The sequence below is a fragment of the Diadema setosum genome, chromosome 10 (genome assembly GCF_964275005.1).
Source record: "Diadema setosum chromosome 10, eeDiaSeto1, whole genome shotgun sequence".
In the NCBI taxonomy this organism is placed as follows: domain Eukaryota; kingdom Metazoa; phylum Echinodermata; class Echinoidea; order Diadematoida; family Diadematidae; genus Diadema; species Diadema setosum.
Window position 1 is genome coordinate 2,597,478 of NC_092694.1, and position 25,568 is coordinate 2,623,045.

Here is a 25,568-nt window from a genome sequence, read left to right on the forward strand (position 1 = left end):
CTTAATTGGGTAATACATGAATACACTAAGTTTCAAGAAAATATCTTCAGGCATTGCAGAGATATGGTGGAAATAGTTAAATTTTATGTATTTGACCTTGACCTTTCGACCTTTGACCTTGAGCATGTGCACCCAAAAGTTGATAGGCACAACTTCACCCCCTAATACACATACATGTTAAGTTTCATTAGGATACCTCAAAATGTTTTTTAGTTTCGCTTGCCACAAAATTCATTACGGACGGACGGACGGAAGGACGGACGGACGGACAGAAGGACAGACGGACGGACAACCCAAAAACATAATGCCTCCGGCACCACTTCGTGGCGGAGGCATAAAAACAATGCACTGCAATGTTCACTGATGTATTTATGTTTGGATCACTTATACATCGACAGATCTTTCATAATCATTTGTATTATTTTCATGGTTTATTAATCAAATTATGAAAGCAGCTGAACTTCACACAATGCTATCATTGCAAATATTTTGTAAGCATAAAATAATATATGTTGCAATCCACCTTCTTTGCACTCTAAGGTTCCCTATATCGGAATACTAATTATGATATTAATACTAATAATAATGACCTTGTCTACTGCACAATAGCTTTTAATCATCAAAGATCAGAAATCAGACTGCTATGTGCTGACTGATACAGAATTTGCATTTATCCATTTTAAAATGCTTTCTTACACTTTACAAGGCCTATAAATCTTTCTTTTTTTTTCAGAGTGCTTCAATTCACCCATTTGCTTTTCATTGAATCGTTTGCACGCTTAATTGTTCTGTTCTGTTTTGTATTGTAATGTTTTTGCTTTTTCTTTTGAAGGGGGATTTTTCTCATTTCTGGTTTGGTTAATACATGTACCTGGCAAAGCACTTATGCCATCACCTATGGACTCGTCTATGACAAAACTCAGTGAAGTTCAGCAGTCAGACTGCAATAGTCTGATTGTAGCTTCATATCTAACACTGCAATTGTGACTCTGTATCACAATATCAACAGAAAGTCACCAAACATGGATTTCTGGTTAAAGGGCTGGTAAAGTTTTGGTTGAGACCTGGTTTCAGATTGTTAACATTTCTTCTCTTTTTTTGGGAGGGGGGTGATATAATAAGAAACCTCTTATGAAATATGAAAGACTATTAATTCAAAGAAGAATTCAATGTTTATTTGATGAAAATTGGTTTTGAAATGTTTGAGATATCCAAAATAAAGGAATCCTAATAAGAGGTGGAACCAGCCTTTTACTAGAATCGCTTTGTTTTACTCTGCTTTTGGATATCTCAATCATTTCAAAACTAATTTTCGTCAAATAAACATTGAATTCTTCTTTGAATTAATGTTCTGTAGCACTTCAATAGTGGTTTCTTAGTATCTTGCAAAAAAAAAAAAGGGCCAATCCTGTTTCTGAAAGAGCACACTCTCAGTTTTAAAATAATGTACAACTGAATTCAGATGGACTCTCCTATGTATTTGAATATTAGAAAGAAGGCACACACTCTGCAAAAGCATAGCTAGCAAATAGGTTCTGAAGTATGCGGTCTATCTTACCTAGCTATGTTCTGTGCAATAAATGGGACAAAAACCAGGATATAAAACTCTAGAGCAACAATAAATGAAGGGATTATCAGACAAAGTTAAAACTGAACATGCCAATTATGTGAACACAAAATAGAAAAGCAGACAGAAAACAATCAAGATGTTGTTAGGTTCTGTAACATTACTCATGTCATTTGCAGCAAGTGCATAAAATTTGAAAATCTATCATGTGTGTAGGTCTAGCAACAATAGACCTATTCCTATTTTCCAAATGATGTCCTGAAAGACATAATATTCGCACTCCATTGTAGGAATTTTTGTTGTGCAAGAAGCTTTTGTCATAAGGATCTATTACAAAATCACCATGACATTTGCATTCATGACTTTCATTACAGTGCTGCAGGTACATGTCAGATCCTCACATCTAATGCAGCCACCCCCCCCCCCCCAAATAAAAATGTATACATTGTATACCATTAATTTTCGAAGGATTGAATCCACAGCAGTCAAAACCAACATATGTTATATTCAACCTGTCTGCATCACCTTTGGCAAGCTCCATGCCTTGAGAATCTATATGAAAGAAAAAAGAAAGAAAGGACAAAAGAAATAGAATATGGAAAAATAAACAATACTGGTTACATACTGAAATTTTGTGACATGCAAATCACATCCACTCTCCCTGACATTATACAGAGTGGTAACATGTGGGTGTACAGTTGAATGAATACACACACGACTACCACACATATCATTACACAGAGCTGCTTGTCAGCAATTTCACATACAGTATATTAGCAACAGTTTAACAGCATCAAGGAAAAAAAAACAAAGAAAATCGTCTGGGTTGTCATACACAAGAATTAGTGTATCGGATTCTTCCTGATGAACAAAAAAGGTGTGACACAGACTCAAAATGAAAATGTGATTGTGACTTAAAACACTCATCTGACATAATGTCATTCATTCATGTCAGTAGAGACTTATTTGACTTTTTTAGAAAGGATTGCAACTTATGTCAGGCAAGCTGGGAGTTCCAAAATAAACAGAAAGATGATTCAATGGGTTATGCAACAAGTCAGCTGCATTGCTATGTCAGTGCATTAATCAACTCTTGTGAGCCGTACTGAATTCCCAATTGTGGCTGATATAGACATAAACATTAAATCAACTCCCAACTGGGGTGTATGAATGCACTAATTTCTTCATTTCTCGTGTGGAACAGTTCACATATAGAGGTGACATTGTTTGTCCACCAAGTCTACAATAATTCCTAAAATAAGAAAGACCGAATTACCTGTAACTGATATGTCATCAACAGAGGTTGCCTTTTTTCAACTGTTATTCAAGTTGTTTATTTTGTAAAATCTTTATACTTTCAAGTTTAATTTGAGAAATGCATACCTGTGTTCTGTCGTAGATAAGATGCTGCTATACAGTTCGTAGTCCAATTGCAGTCTGACTCTGACCTGAGTGAAGTTCAGCTGCAGTTGTCAGTCCCAAGGGCTTGGTGAGGTTCAGCACTCTTCAGGCCTTTGGGTGTGCAAATATAAGAACAGTTAAATACCATACAAACAGAAACATCGGATGCACAAATGGGATAGTTGGAAAATATTTGAGATGAGTGTACATCTTTATTAAAACAAGCAATAACAACAAAATGTTTATTAATGAATATCAATTTTGTAAGATATATTATGTGAACAACAAGTTGTAATTGCCAGTTTTCAAAGTTTGAATCACTATGTAATGAGCCCCTGTTAGCAAATTGTAAGAGTATGAGGTAATTTTAGTAATGAATGAGAGGGGAAATTAATAACAAGCATTCACTTTATTCAGTTGGCAGCAGAATTATTAAACCCCCTTGCATTATGGACACTATGGCAAAATGAATAACATTACAATTACTAAATCATATACAAATGGTGAACAGATAGTTTATGACAAATGCCTACCTGATCAATAATCTTTGATTTGCATATAGTTAGAAACTTTGATCATTCATGCATGAAGAGATAAGGTCAAATGAGTACATTGTTGTCATTTCAGACCTTTCTGTGATCACTGAAGCATGACGTGTTATGGTCTGATGATAACGATTAATTTCTTTTGTTTTTATGGAATTTTAAATAGTATCTTGCCATTCTATACATAACTCTTAGCATTTCATTGGGTTATATTCATTTTGACATGACTTAAACTTTGAATTATCAATATCATGGCTAAACCTCTGTACAAACTCTATGGTGGCAACTTTCACTAGAAATTAGTTCATTTAAATATTTTTGTACAATGAAAAATGCCAATTGAAATATTAAGAATCCTACATCAAATTCCATCATATTGTGTCACCTATCAAAACATTGAGTGAAACCATATTCAACGAAGCATTTCAGTGATCACTGAAAGGACTGAAAATGACCATAAATGTGCTCACTTGACCATATCTCTTTATACATGAATGATCAAAGTTTGTAACTATATGCAAATCAAAGGCTACTGATCTGTTTTTTACTTGTAGCAAACTATCTGATCACCACTTGTATGATTTAGAAATAATCTCAGTTATGATGTAGTTCATTATGCCACAGTGTCCAACATGCAAGAGAGGGGTTGACTAATTTTGCTGCCAACTGTAGATGATCAAGATAACATGATTTCTCAACTTGCTTCAATAGCTAAAAATAATCATTTAACACACCAAATGAAGATGGTGGAATATCCATGACACTGTCACTTGACTTTTCCATTTGCATCTTGCCCCCAGTCCTTAACTCTGAAGTGGATGAAGTTCACATGTTGTCTGGTCCTTGGCTGTTTGGAGTTTATTCAATATACAAGAACAGTTAATATCTTACAAACAAAACAATAGTGCAGGACATGGGACATTAGAAAGTATGTTAGAGATGGGTGCTTTGCCTTTGCTATAACAAGCTATAGCAATCAAATTGAAAAGCCCTACCATTGATTTTGAAAGACTGAATTCACTAGTATCTACTGATCCATAAGCTGTAAATAGGACTTTTCACAGTTTAAAATGATTAGCTATGTCGAATATTCTTGTTTCAAACATTGTAAGAGCATGAGGTTGTTATGATACTAGAAAAGGGAGAGGGTAAATAAACAATCATAGTAGGGCCTACAATATTAAGATAATGTGACTGCTAAAGTTTGTTTCAGGAGCTTGATACATGTAGACACACAGGTACCCCCTCCCCTTCCATGAATTATCTCTTTTCAATTGGATCAGTATGTAATATTCTACAGATAGTGAAATTTAAAAAAAAAATGCAAAAAACAGTTGTTTCTAGAAGGGTCACTATTCACTGGATAAGAATGTTTGTTTTCAATTACCAAGATGGACATTACAGCAAACATTGTTTTCAATATTTCCTGTCTAACGCTATTTAACTAAAAATCCAGAGACAATTTCATGTCCAAATGTAAATAATGTTGCAATTGTAGTATTTGAAAATATACAGATATGTTGTCTGCTAAAAAAGTATTATAAGCTAAAATACTTGCATTCTGTTGAAGGTGACCATGCTGGTTGAGAAGTCTCGATGAAGTTCAGTAGCAGTCTAGCTGTGGAGAAGATGGAAGTTCAGCAGTTTGGTTCTGTGTTCAGTGAAGTTCAGCAACTGACTCTGGGCTTTATGAGATGCAGAAGTCTGATTGCAGCAGTCTGACTGATGTTCCATATCTAACATTATGATTAAAAATGTGAATACAAAATAGAAAGTGTGTTTTCAAACTGTTGTTTGATTATACAAGATTTTACACACAATATCTAGAATCTGCATGAAATTTGAAATCAGTTTGCTGTTTAAATATATAAAGGACCTTATATTATTATTTTTGGGGGATGATTAAAAGACATACTACTAGTATTTGAGTTGTCTCAATTCAACATGTGTAAGCCTATAGTTTGGGGTATTATGACTTCTTGAGGTTCTAGATCTTGTCGATAGGCATCCACGTTGCAAGGTCTACATCTACCTAAGATCTGGTAGGACCAGCTGTACTGTGGCTTCACATTCGGGTTGATCACAGTTACAGCCTGAGATGCAGCCACAGTCTGACTCTGATCATCAACTGTTGTCATGTCATCATCATCAATTAAATTGCTAAAAGAAGTTGTGTAAGCGGTACTAGCATCGGAGTATGGACCTATAGAATCTACTAACTGCATAGATAGATAGCACTATTTAGAAGACCTATTAACTTCCTTACTGATGAGTGATATGCCTATTTATGTTAATGATAATATGTTTAAGAATACCAAGGCTAAGGGTCTAGTCTGGTTATACTTTTGGTATACACTGGTTAAGTAGTATCTAGGTCAGTAGGTGCTACTCAGGATCACTATACCACTGGATTCTAGATCTATAGACACCTGGTAGTATAGCAGTAGAATTCTAGAGGTTCCATGCCAATGAATTTAGGTAAACATCATTCTCTATCTTATTGTGACACATGCATTGCGATTACAGTGCTGTATGCACTTAGAATTGTGGAAGATAGCTTTCAAGTCTGAACCAAGATCTGAACCATGGTTTCCAATTCATATTCTGTGTAGACCTGGATCTACGTACTACTACTAGGCCCTACTACTGCTACTAGATCTAGTTAGTCTAACCACTGTCAGACTCTCCAGATAGTACTACCTGCCCTAACCCCAGGGCACTCCCTGTTAGTTGTACAAAGTGCTTCGCGTTCGGGCTGGTCGCTGTTATTATAACCCCTAACCCCTAGTCGCGTTACAAGTTTTTGTTGTAGACCTATAGCAACGTTAGACAGTAACATTAGGACTTGTAAACGTAACAATGACACAGGTAACTTACAGCTGGTTCTCTGTAGTGTAAATGCTAACGCTATAATTTCACGTTAGGGCCTACCCTAAAAAAACATTAGGCTTAGGCTAGGCCCCATAATTCTGTTGGACAAAATAACCTAGATTTTCTAGATTGAAAAAAAAAAAAACCCAACAGATTTTTCCTGTCGATTTGACACAGAACGGAAAATGTGTATCACTTCTGAATACTATCCACACAGCTAGTGACAGTGTAATTATTCAATGTTAGACACGTCTTCAAACTAGGCCTAACATAATATTAATAATAAAATGCAGACCAATTCTTATAAAATTTCCGGTTTCTTCTTCGATCCCTTCACTATTCAGGCCTTAAGTTACCTGCAATTCACCCATACATGAACAAATCGGGCAATTTCTCTCATGAAATATCTGCACGCTAAATATATCATGAAAATCAACCTACAAACATTTCACTATTACTTGTAACAACGTTAGAAGTTGTAGTAGACCCTACCATGCTAAGTAACAAACTACCTAAACTCAGCTGGCCATTTGGTCATTCAAACAAACGGCGATGTGCCTACGTGGGACTATTGTGACAACGCTACTACCGGTAAGATTAGATCTACATCTAGCTAGCCCTTTGGAGAATTGTAGAAGATTCGAACAAAAATATATCCAAATAATATCACATTATGAATCCACATGCATTACTTTTCAATTGTAGACAGCTTTAAATATACTCACTAATAGAAATATGTACTGGTAGCGGTGTAGAATGCAACTTAGCCTCTAGGATCCTGCCTCCGTCGTAGATTTGTTGCCTCTGCGCTGTATACACTGTGTGTATACGTGCTATGTCTATGTAGCGAGTGCTCAACGCATGTAACACAATAGGGAGAAAAAGTTAATGATATGCTAATGATATGTTAATTAGTATTACCCTCGAACATGACGATTGAAAAAATTAAAGTCTCTCATAGCTTAGGAGAGACTTCGTGAAATGGTTTTTACTTCTCTGTGAAAGTCTCTCCTAGCTTAGGAGCGGCTTGGCCATTTTAAGATTTATGTGATAGCTTTTATGTGATAGCTTCATGAAACGGACCCCTGGAATGCGGTTCATCTTTTCGATGCGTGTTCTCATCAGCCCGGGCTTCCAAAAGACGCAACCTCTCCTGGAAATCACTCTCCACCTCTTCAAGGTCTCCAGTTTTTCCTTGGCCCCCTCCTCCGGGCTGAATTTCCGAAGGGAAGACTGCACAATACGTACTAGAGCTTGTCTGGACCGATCCTCGTCCGGTGTGGGTATGCCTAAGAGAGGACATACCTGTCGTAGCTCCTCGATGCGAAGACCAAACAGCTGCTCTTCCATTTCGAACTGAGCTTCCTCGAAGGCTTCCATTTCGAAAGTGTCGAATCCTCGGATCTACAAGGTCAGGCTTTCCCGGCAGCTACTTTGTTGATGTTCTGCCCCCTATCTGGCCTTGTAGACTAGTTGTCTTTCACTTTCACCCAAGCCTTCGCCGTGGAGTCTCAGTACGTATAGCTGTTAGCCAATTCGTCGTCGCATCACGAGGTTAACTGCTCATACCAGGTTCAGTGTCCAAGGACAGCAAGTGTTCACAATTGAAACCCGTTGATTTGCCGTCCTGGCAGGGTCGCCAGAAAATGTTACCCGGGTCTCGGGTAACTGGGCTGAATTCACACTCCAATATCACTCTGATCTGTATGCAGAAAAGGATAACACACGTCCAGTGAAGATGGATGCAGGGATGAAAGTGTGCTCAAAACCCCATCCATCTGAGAAATGTCATTTTTCTCTGAATTTCAAGCAGTTTGGTTAACTCCACTCCGGGTTTTAGGGGTGGATGGATCAAGTTTGTGAGGGTATGTTGTTTCTTTTATACCAATGCAATTGTCCAAAAGTTCTAAAAAAATGAGGGGGGGGGGGTCTATTTTCTTGGGGTATCACAGTAATACTGACCAAAAAACAGCGATTGGTAGGGGAGGTATCATACCTGTGCAATGTTGCATGCTTTGTGGAAACAGATGATCATAACATATCATGGTCGAAACCTAGACTCTATATAGAAAGTCGAGTTCACAACTCAAGCAGATGCAATGTCCCCTGACGGTCTGATTTTAAAACTATAATTACATGAAATAAGTTCAAGTTCAAGTTCGACATTCGACATAAAATCATCAAACAATTCATACAATGAAAACACATAGATACAAATATATAAATATCAAAAGAAATACACACACATACACGAAACAACAATAAGAACAAGATCCGACGCGTAAATTCATGTAAATGGGGGATCAACAGAGAAGAGCAATAAGCCTTGTAAATCGCTGACCCCTAGAAAACATACATACTGTGTAAAATATATCGGGAGTATAGAAAAGAACCTAAGGAGGAAAAGAAAAGGACAGGACTGAAGAACAAATCAAAAGACATATATAAGTGCAATTGAAATAATCATTCTGAATGAGAATATGAATTCAGGAGTAAAAAATTATTATTCCTTTTAAAACTATTCAAGGACCGTGTCATTTTCAAATCAAATGGTATTTCGAACCATATTAATGGACCTTTATAAAAAACTGTATTCTTAGAAATATTTGTTCTCACATGACATAAATGATAATCATTAGCACGACGGGTGTTATAAGCATAAACATTACTATTCAATAAAAATGTAGAAGAAATATTGTAGGGCAATAAACCTTTTGAACTCATATACATAAAAATTGCAAGATTATATCTATTAATATCATATTCATCTAAAAGCTTCAAATGAAAAAAAGAATAGAGGTGAAGTGTGAGAATTAAAAGATACATTGGAAATTATTTGAATAGCTTTTTTTCTGTAATGAAAACATTTTTTTTTTCATACAAAAATCATTTCCATTGGACCAGGCCACATTACAATAATTGATATGGGAAAATAAATAAAGTATGGTATAACATAATCAAAATATATCTAGAGAAATGCCTCAGATGATAAAAAGTACCAATACCTTTGGCAATACGATTGCACACGACACCTATGTGTTCATGCCATGAGAGCTTGTCATCTATATACACTAATAGAAACTTTACACAAGACAAATGAGAAATTGTTTGACCATTAAAATACAAAACAGCATTCACATCTAAGTTTCTCTTTCCAAATACCATAAACTGAGTTTTACTTACATTTATCACCAATTTATTATTAATCAACCAATTACTCAAACAAATCAATTCATGATTAAATAAATCCACTAAATAACTAAAATTGTTATGAGACATGATCACACTGGTGTCGTCTGCAAATAAGATAAACTGTAAAATTTTACTTGAACAAACAATATCATCAATATAAATCAGAAATAACAATGGACCGAGAATGGAACCTTGTGGCACTCCACAACGAATGCTTTATACGGAGACTTGTAATTATCAATTGTTACAAACTGAAATCGCTTAGACACACACACACACACACAAAATCTTTAAATGTGACCCTGCATCGCAAAACGCACAGAAAGTCGCCAGACATGAAATTTTAGTTAGAGCATATTCTAAAAGAACAGACTTTAAGCTTTAAAATGATGTATAACTCAAATTAAATGGACTCTCCCAACCTATCTAAATATTGGAAAGAAAACACACACTCAGGAAAAGTGTGAACTGAGAAAAGAGCCTTCCTCGAAGGCTTCCATTTCGAAAGTGTCGAATCCTCGGATCTACAAGGTCAGGCTTTCCCGGCAGCTACTTTGTTGATGTTCTGCCCCCTATCTGGCCTTGTAGACTAGTTGTCCTTCACTTTCACCCAAGCCTTCGCCGTGGAGTCTCAGTACGTATAGCTGTTAGCCAATTCGTCGTCGCATCACGAGGTTAACTGCTCATACCAGGTTCAGTGTCCAAGGACAGCAAGTGTTCACAATTGAAACCCGTTGATTTGTCGTCCTGGCAGGGTCGCCAGAAAATGTTACCCGGGTCTCGGGTAACTGGGCTGAATTCACACTCCAATATCACTCTGATCTGTATGCAGAAAAGGATAACACACGTCCAGTGAAGATGGATGCAGGGATGAAAGTGTGCTCAAAACCCCATCCATCTGAGAAATGTCATTTTTCTCTGAATTTCAAGCAGTTTGGTTAACTCCACTCCGGGTTTTAGGGGTGGATGGATCAAGTTTGTGAGGGTATGTTGTTTCTTTTATACCAATGCAATTGTCCAAAAGTTCTAAAAAAATGAGGGGGGGGGGGTCTATTTTCTTGGGGTATCACAGTAATACTGACCAAAAAACAGCGATTGGTAGGGGAGGTATCATACCTGTGCAATGTTGCATGCTTTGTGGAAACAGATGATCATAACATATCATGGTCGAAACCTAGACTCTATATAGAAAGTCGAGTTCACAACTCAAGCAGATGCAATGTCCCCTGACGGTCTGATTTTAAAACTATAATTACATGAAATAAGTTCAAGTTCAAGTTCGACATTCGACATAAAATCATCAAACAATTCATACAATGAAAACACATAGATACAAATATATAAATATCAAAAGAAATACACACACATACACGAAACAACAACAAGAACAAGATCCGACGCGTAAATTCATGTAAATGGGGGATCAACAGAGAAGAGCAATAAGCCTTGTAAATCGCTGACCCCTAGAAAACATACATACTGTGTAAAATATATCGGGAGTATAGAAAAGAACCTAAGGAGGAAAAGAAAAGGACAGGACTGAAGAACAAATCAAAAGACATATATAAGTGCAATTGAAATAATCATTCTGAATGAGAATATGAATTCAGGAGTAAAAAATTATTATTCCTTTTAAAACTATTCAAGGACCGTGTCATTTTCAAATCAAATGGTATTTCGAACCATATTAATGGACCTTTATAAAAAACTGTATTCTTAGAAATATTTGTTCTCACATGACATAAATGATAATCATTAGCACGACGGGTGTTATAAGCATAAACATTACTATTCAATAAAAATGTAGAAGAAATATTGTAGGGCAATAAACCTTTTGAACTCATATACATAAAAATTGCAAGATTATATCTATTAATATCATATTCATCTAAAAGCTTCAAATGAAAAAAAGAATAGAGGTGAAGTGTGAGAATTAAAAGATACATTGGAAATTATTTGAATAGCTTTTTTTCTGTAATGAAAACATTTTTTTTTTCATACAAAAATCATTTCCATTGGACCAGGCCACATTACAATAATTGATATGGGAAAATAAATAAAGTATGGTATAACATAATCAAAATATATCTAGAGAAATGCCTCAGATGATAAAAAGTACCAATACCTTTGGCAATACGATTGCACACGACACCTATGTGTTCATGCCATGAGAGCTTGTCATCTATATACACTAATAGAAACTTTACACAAGACAAATGAGAAATTGTTTGACCATTAAAATACAAAACAGCATTCACATCTAAGTTTCTCTTTCCAAATACCATAAACTGAGTTTTACTTACATTTATCACCAATTCATTATTAATCAACCAATTACTCAAACAAATCAATTCATGATTAAATAAATCCACTAAATAACTAAAATTGTTATGAGACATGATCACACTGGTGTCGTCTGCAAATAAGATAAACTGTAAAATTTTACTTGAACAAACAATATCATCAATATAAATCAGAAATAACAATGGACCGAGAATGGAACCTTGTGGCACTCCACAACGAATGCTTTATACGGAGACTTGTAATTATCAATTGTTACAAACTGAAATCGCTTAGACACACACACACACACAAAATCTTTAAATGTGACCCTGCATCGCAAAACGCACAGAAAGTCGCCAGACATGAAATTTTAGTTAGAGCATATTCTAAAAGAACAGACTTTAAGCTTTAAAATGATGTATAACTCAAATTAAATGGACTCTCCCAACCTATCTAAATATTGGAAAGAAAACACACACTCAGGAAAAGTGTGAACTGAGAAAAGAGACTCTGAAGTGCAGTGTCTATTCAAGCGCTAAATCTTTACCAAGCCGTGCTGGCTGTGCAATGAATGGGACAACAAACAGGATGTAAACCACTAGAATAACAACAATGAAGGAATTATCAGATTAAACTGAAATTGAGCGTGCCTTATTAACACATTCTGTTCATGATTGATGCTAACTTTCAAAGCAGTAGCATCATCCTTTTAAAAGTGATTAGAGTTTAAAGTGAAGAGTGTGTACAAGGTTTTTAAGAAATGAAAAGAGGACTCTAAAAACACACCTAATCACACTATTTTACCAATAATGTTCAAGATAAACTGCCAAAAAAAGAAAAACACTTTCCTGAAATACGCCATTGGAAATGCACAAATAAAACATATAACATAAAGGAGAACAGATTACATGAATCACCCTTTTCACAACATCAGCAGCTATATCATCATATCCTACACTGGTTCCACTCTTTGAATCATTCACAATATCATTAATTTATTTGCATGTCATTGGAGAAAAATATGCCGTTTCATCATTTTTTGGCAATTGTGAACTATAATCATGATTTGAATATTGCACATTGTTTGTAAGATTAAAACCAATATCAACAAAATAATCATTAAATTTTTTAACTATATGTGACTCTGCACCTCAAAACAAACAAAAAGTCGCCAGACATGAATTTTTAGTTACGACCATTTTCTGAAGAGCAGACTTTAAGCTTTAAAATGATGTATAACTCAAATCAAATGGACTCTCCTAACCTATCTAAATATTGGAAAGAAAGCACAAACTCAGGAAAAGTGTGAACTGAGAAAAGAGGCTCTGAAGCTGTACAGTGTCTATTCAAGCGCTTAATCTTTAACAAACCGTGCTGGCTGTGCGATGAATGGAACAAAAAACAGGAAGTAAACCACCAGAGTAACAACAATGAAGGGATTATCAGATTAAACTGAAATTAAGCGTACCTCATTAACACATTATGTCCATAATTAATGCCAACTTTCAAAGCAGTAGCACTATCCTTTCAAAAGTTATTAGAGTTGAAAGTGAAGAGTGTGGACAAGGTTTTTCAGAAATGAAAAAGGGATTCTAAAGACGCACATAATCACACTATTCTACCAAAAAATGTTCGAGATAAACTGCTAAAAAACACACTTTCCTGCCCGTTTTATGATAACAAATTTCAGCATAATGTGAAAGAACTCCCGCTCTTCCAGAAAATATGAAAAAGTCAAGTTCGGCTTGGTTGACCCATTTCACTTATTTTCAGTCCTCACACAAAATCGGTGTGTGCGACTTTATGTTCGTTTTGAGGTGCAGGGTCACATATCATCTTCATTAGTAATTGATGCACAATTAATATCAATTTCATAATATTTTGTTTTTTAAATTTTACACCTAATGCATCATTAATAACTTTCCATGTTGAATTTATATCTCCTTTATAACCATCAAATTTCCTTTTTTTAAATAATATTCACGTTTCACTTTATTTAATTCATTTGTTACTTTATTTGTAAATTTTTTATAAACTTTTTTCCTGTATTCAGTAGGTATTTCTTATATAATCTCCATTTTTCCTTATCATTTTCATCAAATTCTTATTAATCCATGATTTATTTTTTCTATATTTTACTTTAATTTCACATAAAGGAAAACATCTGTGATACAAACATCCAAATTTCGTTATAAACTCATCATAACAACAATTGGGATCAAATGACTTAAAGTTCCAATCAACACTTTCTTAATTACGACAAAACTGTTCCAATATTCATATCATTTATTTGTCTTTTCTAGGACACACACCTTTTTTCTTTAATTTCATCATAAGAAACACAGAATACAGGAAAATTATCACTGATATCAGCCAAAATAAGTCCTGAAAATATATTTCTAATATTGATTGTAAATACATTATCTGATAAAGTTGCAGATTTTGGAGTCACACGGGTTGGATAATGAATAAGTGGATACAGAGAATATGTTGCACATATATTCACAAAATCATTAGCATATGAACAAAAAGAAACATTCATTAAATTTATATTAGAATCACCAACCAAATATATTATTTAATTTTCCCTATTTACAATGTTCAAAACAGAAGAAACTTCATCTATAAAAAATTGCACAGATTGATTAGGTGGCCTGTAAAAAACACCCGACACTACATTCTTATTGACAGTATTTTCTATCTCAATGAATAAACTTTCGCAGTGTTCATTACACACACTCAAATCTTCTCTATGTTTATAAATCAATCCATCCCGTACAAAAACTCCCACGCCGCCACCTCTTTTACCAACTCTATTATTATACACAAAATCATAACCTTGAATAATACACATATGAGCGTCATTCTTCAACCAAGTTTCAGTGACTCCTAAAACAAAACAAAAAGAAAAATTCAAACACTGCAATAAAGCACTCAAACCATCAATGTTTCTAGTTATACTTCGGCAATCAATATGCAAAACAGAAAAATTATTACAACTCAGGGAGTGTTTGGAAACCTTGTCATTGATTTCATCAGGTAAATAAGACATGGCAAAGAAAGGTGAGAGAGAGAGAGAGAGATGAAACAGCAAAAAGAAATGAAAAAGTAGATTATATCTGACACATACGCACACAGGTGCGCAACACATAAAATCACAGTTTACACATAAGTTAACAAAAAACCTTGACAGATTGCATCATCTGGATGCCATCAAGTACAAATACAAGCAAAAAAGGTCAGTTACCATGGGAATTATGTTACGTGTTTAAATCAGATAGAGATGATATGAACTTCTTTTTTTTTCCTGTTGACTTCAGGAGGGCTATGACACGCCCATCATTCGACCACACTGCACTAACTTTGTCTTTCATTTTGGAGGTTGCCGCCAGAAGGTTTGCGTTCTGCTTGGTGAGGTCCTCAACTATCACCCTCCCAGTGCACTTCAGCTTGCGCTTGTTCTTCATCATTGCTTGCTTGCATTTATTCGAAGTGAACTTCACGATGATTGCACGGGGGCAGGCGGTAGTTGATCGTGTGGCGTCCGCGTACGATTGACCACTATGTGCGCGCGCATCCTGATCACCTTTGCGAGAGACGCGATGAGACCTGTCGATGTCGGCTTGTGTGATATCGATGCCAATGCTTTTCGCGACTTCACAGGCAATGGCATCCGTATTCTCGTCCGGAGACTCTTTGATGCCTAGCAAGCGAATGTTATTCCTACGTGAGTATTGCTCCATATTGTGGACATCGCGGCATACACCCTTGACATCCTCTCTGGTCCGCTCGACCGAATCGGCTACCATGCGAACCTCATAAAACCTTGCGTCCACTGAGACTTCCAAGTCGTGCATGCGAGCTAGCTGCCCTTCGATCATGCTGGATACATGAGAAAGTTTGATTCCATGCTTTTTCATGTTTTTTTTTTTTTTCAATCGCTCTCTCTACAGCACACTCAACGAGAATAGATAATTATCAAATAGTTAATTGATGTTAGAAATCTCACAAAGAGAGGTTTAGGAGTAAAGATAAAGTTTTTCCTCGGAAATGTACATTTTTCCTTATGACTTAGTTAGGGATTTCTTCTTTTTTTTCAATCTCCGAATTCTTCAAGTAGTATTTACATTTTCCTAATGTTATACTTAGGATTTTGTTTTGTTTTGTTTTTTCCTTCAGAATACTTTGCAATGTCTTCATTGGAACAGGCTGTGACGAAAAGCCTACAATGCCCACTGTGTATCGATCTCCTGAAAACACCAAAACTTTTGTCATGCGGTCACACTTTCTGTAAGGACTGCCTCTGTCTCCTTAAAGCTTCAGGCGGGAATCCCAATCATATTTCCTGTCCACTCTGCCGCCAGAAGACGGAGGTGAACGACGGGAATGTATCGAACCTTAAGACTAACATTCAGGTCCAGTCTTTGGTAGACGAGATGACAGGAGCCATTCAGCCATGCACGATATGTACCTCGGCGGATCGCCCTGACGCGAAGACCTACTGTCAAAATTGTAAAGTTTTTATGTGTGATAAATGTCACATGAAGCACAATCAGTGGCCAACACACACTAGCCACCGGATCGTCACCGTAGAAGACCTTCGACAGGGGAAGGCGCTTATCAAAAGGAAGGTTTTATGTCCTAGTCATGATCAAGACGAAGAGGAGCAATACTGTTCGGATGTCTGTCTTGATTGCCTGAAGATTATGTATATGAGGTGTCGAATGCTGGATCACCAGCTGAAGGGTCATAAAGTGTTGAGCAAAGCCCAGTATAGCAAACAGAGATTGCAAGAAAAGAGTGGACTAAATGAACAAAGTAAAGTTTATAAAGATGAATTAGAAACTTTCATCAAGAATGTAAGTCAGAAGAGAACAAACTCCATCGCAGGTATCGAAGAGAAAAAGAAAGAAATCGAGGAGGCTTACGACGAATTTGTGAGGAAACTGACCATGAGGAAAGAGAAACTGATTCGACAACTTGAGGACGAGAAGACGCAGGCAGAACAAAAATTCAAGGATATATTGGATGACACTAAGACGCAGCTTGCAAGAATCAAATGGTCCTCGGAGTTGGCAAACAAGAGCTTAAAGGCGCCGCTAGAGGGCGACGCAACTGCGATGCACCAGTCGCTTTTCGACGAATTGAAATGTACGATTGGGAAAGATAAACCAGATCTAACTGACGCCAGTTCTCTCGAGGCACGTGTAAAATGTATTCGATTTCAGTCAAATACAGCAAGCAACGAGCTCAATCTTGGCAAACTTCAGAGAGTAGAGTGGAGAAAGGTCGTGGAGAAAGAGCTTTACAAGAAGGGTCGTATGAACCAAAATGATCGTGACAACTACAGGTCAGATAGCTGTAGGATTTGGCAATGGTGGGGTTTATTATTATACGCCCAACGGTGAGCTATCACCGACAAGTGATCATAAGGACATAAACATTTTCTCCATGGGGTATCTACAGATGGTCGCTGCATCATTGTTGACAAGTCAAACAACATATCACTTTTTGCTGTAAACGGTGAAAAATGTGACGTAGAATTTGACACTTTGACATACAGTGAGGGCGGATGCTGCGATGTTTCGGTAGATGTTGAAGATCGCATAAGGCATATATGTCAGCTACGAGAAAGGTCACCTGATCAAAGTTTTCATGAAGTCAGGTGGAAAGGCAGTGCGTGAGATACCATGCAAAGCCTACGTACCTTGGCAACTCTGCCCGTTGAAATCCAACAAGGAGCTAGTCATGAAAACCTATGATAACTCCGTTAAAATAATCGATAAATCCGGCGCAGTGAAAAGCGATGTCATGAAGGATGGCGACATCTACAATGCCTATCCAGTAGTTTGCAGCGATGACTCCATCTTGATAGCCTGGGTTAGTATGAAAGAAAATCTCCTTAGCATCGATCATTACACCTGTGACCTGAAGCACATGGAAACACTCTTTGATGGTCAGCGCGTTGACATCCCTGAGCGAAAATGGTGCCGTCTTCAGCAATTCAAAAGTTCAGGGGACATCGCTTTCTGCACGCCCGACAAACTCTACATTTTTCAGAAATCAATGATGGAAGTGTAAGATCCAGTATCCATTCCCCCCCCCCCCCAAAAAAAAAAAGGAGGAAGAAGAGGAGGAGGAAGAAGAAGAAGAAGAAGAAGGGAAAAAACTTTCCAGGAGAGACTAATTAAATGTATGTGAGCGTAGTATTATAGGGTTGGGAGGTGGTGATATTTAATCGCATAATACCTTTGAGACGTAGAAGACGTTTTTGAAAAGAACCATTCCTATCAAAGAGGAGGGCACAAGAATCAAAGGGTGCAAATAGGACAATGAAAGAGGTAAAGAGGTAAAGACATTTCATGATTACATCCACATAAAACAAGGCCTACACTTCACTGACTTTACAAAAGTATTCCCTTCTTATTATGAATTGTTCGAAATTTCAGTACAATAATTGATGATGAAAAGCAGTTCCTGCCTTTGCCATGTTTGTAAGAGCCGACTATCTAAACACTAAGCCCATTATTCTAAACCAGGAGAAGGTCATATAATATCCTGCATTAAGAATGGCTGTCTGTCATGCAATGTATCCATTTTTTAAAGTAAAATGCATCATAGATATAGTATAAGGGTAGTTGTGCATAAATTATGAACTTTGTTCATCTAACGCCTGGAGAGATCCTTGTCATTTGATTGGTTGTTTGACATTGATCATTCGGCCCATTATACTATGACATCATCATCCGTGCAATTGTGGCTCCATTTACCGTGCAATTTTGGATCCATACGATTTGGTCCATTGCGCTCTAGCTGAGAGCCCGGCACACACGCGTGTAAAACGCTTGCGTTTGCAGAGTGTGTGTATGCGACAGCGCGCTAGCGTAAAGCGCTCAGCGAGCACTCTCGCGATCTTAGATTCTCTCTTTGCTTCTAAATTAATAAAACATCAAATGACAAGGATCTATTTTAGGCGTTACATAAAACAAATAATAAATGTTTTTCATTCGTGCAATGGACAGAATATTTCATTCGATGAAAGATGAAATGTTTGATCCATTCAAATCGGCTGCGCCTCGTTGAATGGATCATTTCATCTTTCACCTCATGAAATATTCTGTCCATTGCACTCATAAACATTCATTATTTGTATACTATTTATCTATCTCTCGGTATTGCTATCCGGGAGGGAGTGGGCAGTGAAATGTGAACGGGTTGTCTTGATCCCATTGATCAGGGAGACTGAAATCTATTGTCTAGCTTCCTGGTTGAACTATCCTGGTTTTACTATACAGTGCAACTAGAGGCTAGTTTAGCAGTCGCATTGTGCCAAGTTTGCAAGAGCTTGACAGCATGGTTTGTTATAATTGAGCAGTTTGTTATATACTTGACTAAGTCCGTCTATGGATCATTGGGATTTTAGACTTCAAGGACAAGTCCACGTTCATTGCAATACACATGTGAATTGATTGAATGCAGTAATATTAATAGAACGCGTCAATGAAAGTTTGGGGAAATCAGACAATCCGTTCAAAAGTTATCAATTTTTTAAGTTTCTGCGTAGTCACTGCTGGATGAGAAGACTACTACAGGGCATGATGTCGTATGAGTACAAGGATAAATACATACTGGATATTACGAACAGAATTTCATAAAAATTTACTTTTTGAAATAAGTGCACATTTCCTCGACTCGTGACTGACGTATGTTAAGGGTAATATTATTCATCCTTGCCTCTGAAAGATGGAAGACAAGTGTTCTTTTATTATGCGAGAAAAGTGAAAATATCTTGAATTTTCTTTACATTTTTTTCATATCGTTGTACACATGTGACATCACAAGCTGTAGTAGTCTTCTCATCCAGCAGTGACTAAGCAAAAGCATAAAAAATGCGTAACTTTCGTAACGGATTGTCTGATTTTCCTCAAACTCTTGCTGATGTGTTTTATTAATATTGCTGCATTTACTCAATTCATATGTCTATGAAGATGAACTCGTCGTTTAACCCGTTTTTAAGGAAGCCTCAATGTTTCAGAGTAATCACATACAAATATTTCTTTCGTTGAATTCTTATTTCGTTATTGATTCGTTGTAAGAATAGTTTGCAGCGTATTTGTCCTTCTCATTAACAAGTTCACTTAATACGTCCATCAAAATTATGTAGTACAATGATCATGATATCGTCGAATGTCGTATGTATAATTATGTATGCTACTTAAAAATGAATGAATGAATGAATGAATGAATGGATGGAAAAAATGAATGAATAAATAAAAGAATGAATGAATGTAAGGCTGTTTAAAATTGATATGTTTATGCCGAGTATTTGAGCACCGATTATATTAGCATAAGCGCTCTTTTCTGAACATGTCAGTGTATAAAAAATATCATTTTATGTGTTACTCAGCAAGAATACAAATGTTTGAAGTGTCAAATTTCCAGAAAAGGGTATTTTCAAGCTAAGACCAATGTGAACACTGCACTTATATGGACCTGTGCAGGGCCATGCATCTATTTGTGATTTTTAATATGATTATGATTATGATTATTATTTTTCATTTGCCGGGGGGGGGGGGGGATTCATTCAAACTTTCATAATCAAAGTTTTCCAACAGAAGATCAAGATTTGCCAGAAGTAAGACCAACCAGGTAGGAAACATAACGTAGGCAATTTCTATTTTGGTCCATGCTGTAAGAAGAATTCTCGTGCTTTGTCGGTAGGTTCCTTATGGTTGGTTATGATGGATGTGACAATTCTGTTCTGCGTAAAAATATTACAATATGTGTGTTTTTCATGAAACAGAACTTGTATTCTAAACCAGTGAAGCCTATCCTGTGCGTTGAAAAATTATCCAAGGCAAAGTTGGATTTGAGATTCATTGTCTTTGAAATTATCTCGCTATCAGAAATCTCTGATTTTTTGAAAATTTTGTTTGGCCGTTTTGTTAGTACTGTGACACATTATATGCCTGAATGGGCTTGGTAACTTACAATTGGGTAAAGATTGGAGGAAAGAGCTGAATGTTGATGAAAATGTAGGGCATTACAGCAATGTGCCGATTACAGAATTGTGTCTAGGCTGATAAGTCTAGTCAAAGTTAAGCTTCTGTCTCATGCAGACATAGTCTTGATGTCAGCAATGGTTTCGTGCATTATAGTCCACTGTAATCACATCACACTCAAAAGACTTTTAAAAGAATGGATTTTGCATAACAATGAACAAAAAACAATATAGCTTTGCTATTCTAAGGTGAATCATAAGCTTTACCAGCTACCTGATAGCATGTAGGAAATGCAGACTAGTGTTGAAGTGGCGGCCTTATCTTAGCGCACATATTTTGTGCTTTCCAAAGTTCAGTGAACTTAACGCCCCCTTTTGTATGTGGCTGCGAGTATTTTGAAAAAAAAAATGGATTCTTTTGGAGTTTAGATTTGAGTTAAATTCCCGCCTAAAGTTCAGTGGTCCCTGAAATACAAGAGTGGATGAATACAACGATGCATACCACTTTCTCACTACTGATGTGAGAAATGATTTCTAATCTTGATTATCATCATGTACGAACATAATGCACCGTAGGTCATTTCTCTGTTTCGTGTTTTTTTTTTTTTTCATTTCAAGTTAGTCAGAGGGAGATGCTTTGGTAAATTCTACAAATATTTTGTTTCCTACACATTTGATTTTTATTATGAATGTAATTCTTTTCAATGTTTTTGAAAACCACACTCAATGAGAAGAAATAAAGATGCAGGAAATGTTGTTCTGTACAATGTGAAATTGACTGAACATTGACTGAACACATTAATGTGTGGCGATTTTCTGTTCGTTTTGTGATGCAGGGTCACATTTGTTCTTACTGTGTCGTTAAAAATGACCTCGGATTATGTGTCAAGAGCCAACTCCTTTATGTGAGAAAATTATTTCATTAATTTTATCCATCATCAGCCTTGGCTTTTCGGCAACCTCTCCGTCTCTCAAGATCTGCCATAAGGTGACAAATTTTTGTGAGTCAATTCAGCACCAAAAATTATAAATTATCATACATTGTGCAACTATTCTTGTTTTAATTTCTTAATTCATCAATATTATTTTTTAGTTGAAATTTGCACTGTAGTATTAGCACTGCCTGATTTCCGGTAATTTCAAATATTTAACACTTATCTGGTTAGATTAGAATTCATGGCAGAACAAACAAATGATAAAAAAAAAAACATTACAAATACGTGTGTTCCGTGGTCTATTAAAGTGCTATTGCGAAGTCCTTTTTTATTTTCTTTTCCTGTTTTCACATAGCGTTATTTTGGTAGAAGAGGGACACGCATTACACGCATGAAAGGATCCCAGGAGTCTGACATTCACGTGAATACAATTTCGGCTTCTGTTCAATTTCGAGCTCTCCAGAAATGACGTATGTTCTATTTATAAGACAGTAAACATAGCATACAAATGTTATGTATACCTTTTGAGATTATGTTTGTATGATATCAATGCGTGTGGCATGGTATTTGCTGGCGTGATTTTTTTTATTTGACGAAGATATCTTTAATAATTCTGGCATACATCTTAAAGGGATGGTACGGTTTCGACTGAGATCCGGCTTTAGCTTTCAAACTTTTCTTGATGATGATTTTTTAAAATATTTTATATATATATATATATATATATTTTTTTTTAGAGAGAATGTAAAAATTTCAGGTGTGAGTTTCTTCAATTTGTCTCCCTCTGCAAATTAAATTTGTTAAGATCGAGACTGCTGATCTGTAAACTAACAAGCCTGTCGGAGAAAAGGAACCAGTGGGATTAGAATCTGTCATCTACTGCTTTACGGACAGCGACACTACCACCAGGCTTTGAATATGTGTGTGTGACTGTGCGTGTGTGTGTGTGTGTGTGCGTGTGCGTGTGTGGTGTTACATTATGCTTGTCTGTGTATCACACGAGGTGAAAACAATATATCGCGCGGTTTTGAAATTGAAATTCGTTGTGTTCTACGAAACAAATAAAGAAAAAATATACCCCAGAACATAAACAACAACAAAAACGAACAAGGGAACGTATCAGGGAATAAAAAGAAAATATGTATCAGGCTTTATTGGCGTTTTTTACACTGACCTCTTACTTCTTACTGAGCAAAGCCCAAATACATTGTAGCTTCACGAAATGCATGCAGTGAAAATGATGGTCGTTGAGTTTCTACCCCTTTGCATATCATGATATGAATGTCAAAAGTGAGTGGTAGTGACAACATAGGTCGAACGAGGGAAGAACAGTGTGCAAGACTGCTATGGCAAATACCGAAGGCACGCCTGACGGATGAAAAGGAATTTAGTGCTTTTCAGACATCAACATAGCATGAAGAAGAGAATAGAAAATATATGTTTGTCTGCGTTTGGAGGAGGAGTCTTTGTACTTCCCACATACCTCGACTTTGGACATCCGTTGTGGAATACAGTGATATCTTCCCTCCCTATTGTCATCCTTAAAGGCATAATTTATCATTAGCAGATGAAACAAGAACCCAGCATTAATTTTTAAAAATTGTTCTAAAATGTGATTTAGAGATTAAAAAAAAAAAACAACTGTAAAAATTTGAAACCATATAATCGAAGTATTGTTAAATACACAGAATGTGAAAAATATTTCCAGACTAAATCGTCTACAGTTATGGTCTATTGAAAAAATACTGATATCTCCTTGTAATCTAGGCTTTATTGCGAACATTTTGTATTGTAGAATGTTTTGTGATACTCACGAACAAACACATAATGCCTCAAATGTGATATCTTGAAGATTTTTTTAAATCACTGCTTCAAAAGTTAAACAGGGCCTTTAAGGTTTCCCACGAAGTGATATTTTTTTCTCTCTTCTTTTATTTTCTTCTCTCAACTAAAAAAAAAAAATAGGGATAAAAGAAGCGTTCGCACATAAATAATTTTGTGCGACTGGAAGTCGCATCTGGCATAATGTGTAGCACTATAATGAACTAACATAGGCTGGCAAGATTTGATATTACATGGGTAGGCGGGAGTACGGAGCCCCTAAGGGGACATGGCAAGAAATATTTTTCCTAAGTCGTTCCCTCGACTTACTAGGTCGTTCCCACGACTTACTAAGTCGTTCCCTCGACTTACTATGTCGTTCCCTCTACATACGTAAGTCGTTCCCACGACTTATAAGTCGTTCCCTCAACTTACGTAAGTCGTTCCCACGACTTATAAGTCGTTCCCTCGACTTACTAAGTCGTTCCCTCGACTTACTAAGTCGTTCCCACGACTTACGTAAGTCGTTCCCTCGACTTACGCATAATCTCATAGAGACTCGCCCCAACTACGTCACAATTGTCTGCTGCCCTCTAGTGGTTTGTAATTCAACAAATCAAGGACTTGAATAAGAAAAACTTCAAATAAAGGTAGTATTTCCTTCAAACTTACGGAGATTACATTATAAAGATGAAACAAGGAATAATACACAACTAAGCGTGTCCACATGTAGGACAGGAGACAGGAGTTCATTTTCCTGAAATTTAGTTATGAATTAGATTGGCTTAGATTATACAGCTATTGTGCCTGTCTGAATAAAAGAATTCATTCAAGTATTCTATTGATATCCCCACAATTAAAAACAAGATAGCTATTGTATGGGGGAGGGGTGGAGGAGCTTCCCCAGTTTTGGGGGCAACGTCCACAATACTATATTCTTAACGTGCAAAGGTATCAACAAACAATGTCTTATAATAATGTTTTCATTTAATATACATTTTACAGCACCTTACACGAAGCAAATCATCTCTAAGCATTTTACAGCTTTACGGAAGTTTGCGAATGTGTAAAGGTAATTTGAGAATAATGCCATTTACTTATTAACTTCAAAATGGAGAGAATCCTCAGGCATGCTCCATCAAAAATGTGAAATTATAGGTTGAACACCGGATGGAACGTACATGTACATGTGAAATTGATTCATCAACATTGTTTGACAAAGCAGATCCTCTTTATGGTGATTAGAAAGATGGCACATGAATCCTTCAGAACAAAACCTTTTAATGTTTAAAAGTCTGTGGTGCAGGGTCATTGTAGACATGCACTAACTCTGTAAACTGGCTTATTGATACTCCAGTAACTAGATTCATTACAATTCCACGCACTTGCAAAATCCACCTTTCCAACTCTTTGGGGAGCATGCTGGCCAGAAATTCATCTTTCAGTTGCATGCATACCAAATCGGGTACCTATACCTAGAGGTTCCTTTAAGTCATGAAATTCTTCCGTCGAGATGTTTTCATTGCAACTGATTGATAAATTGCCCTACATCGACGTAAATAAGCACTGAATTGATCAGTGTTTTTAGTAGTAGCCATGATAAAAATCATGGGCGTACATACTCGAGCAGGATCCGCGAACATATTATTATGACCTCCGACTGAACACCGGACAGGCGTTATTCTCTAATAGACCACCGAGCTTTCGCCCGAAAGCAAATGTTGGTTCTACTCCTTGTAGCATGCAGCGGGTACTGCGTAATTATTCAAATTCATGAAATTCTTCCGTCGAGATGTTTCATTGCAACTGATTGACAATGCCCTACATCGACGTAAATAAGCACTGAATTGATCAATGTTTATTAGTAGTAGTCATGATAAAAATCATGGGCGTACATACACGAGCAGGATTCGATCCTACAACCTAATGATCACCGGACAGGCGTCATCTCC

The 25,568-nt window shown here is 36.5% G+C and overlaps 1 pseudogene; it reads left to right on the forward strand.

Moving 5' to 3' along the window:
* The first annotated feature begins 16,049 nt into the window (after positions 1-16,049).
* LOC140234206 (uncharacterized) lies at positions 16,050-17,940 on the forward strand (annotated as a pseudogene).
* The last annotated feature ends 7,628 nt before the right edge of the window (positions 17,941-25,568 follow it).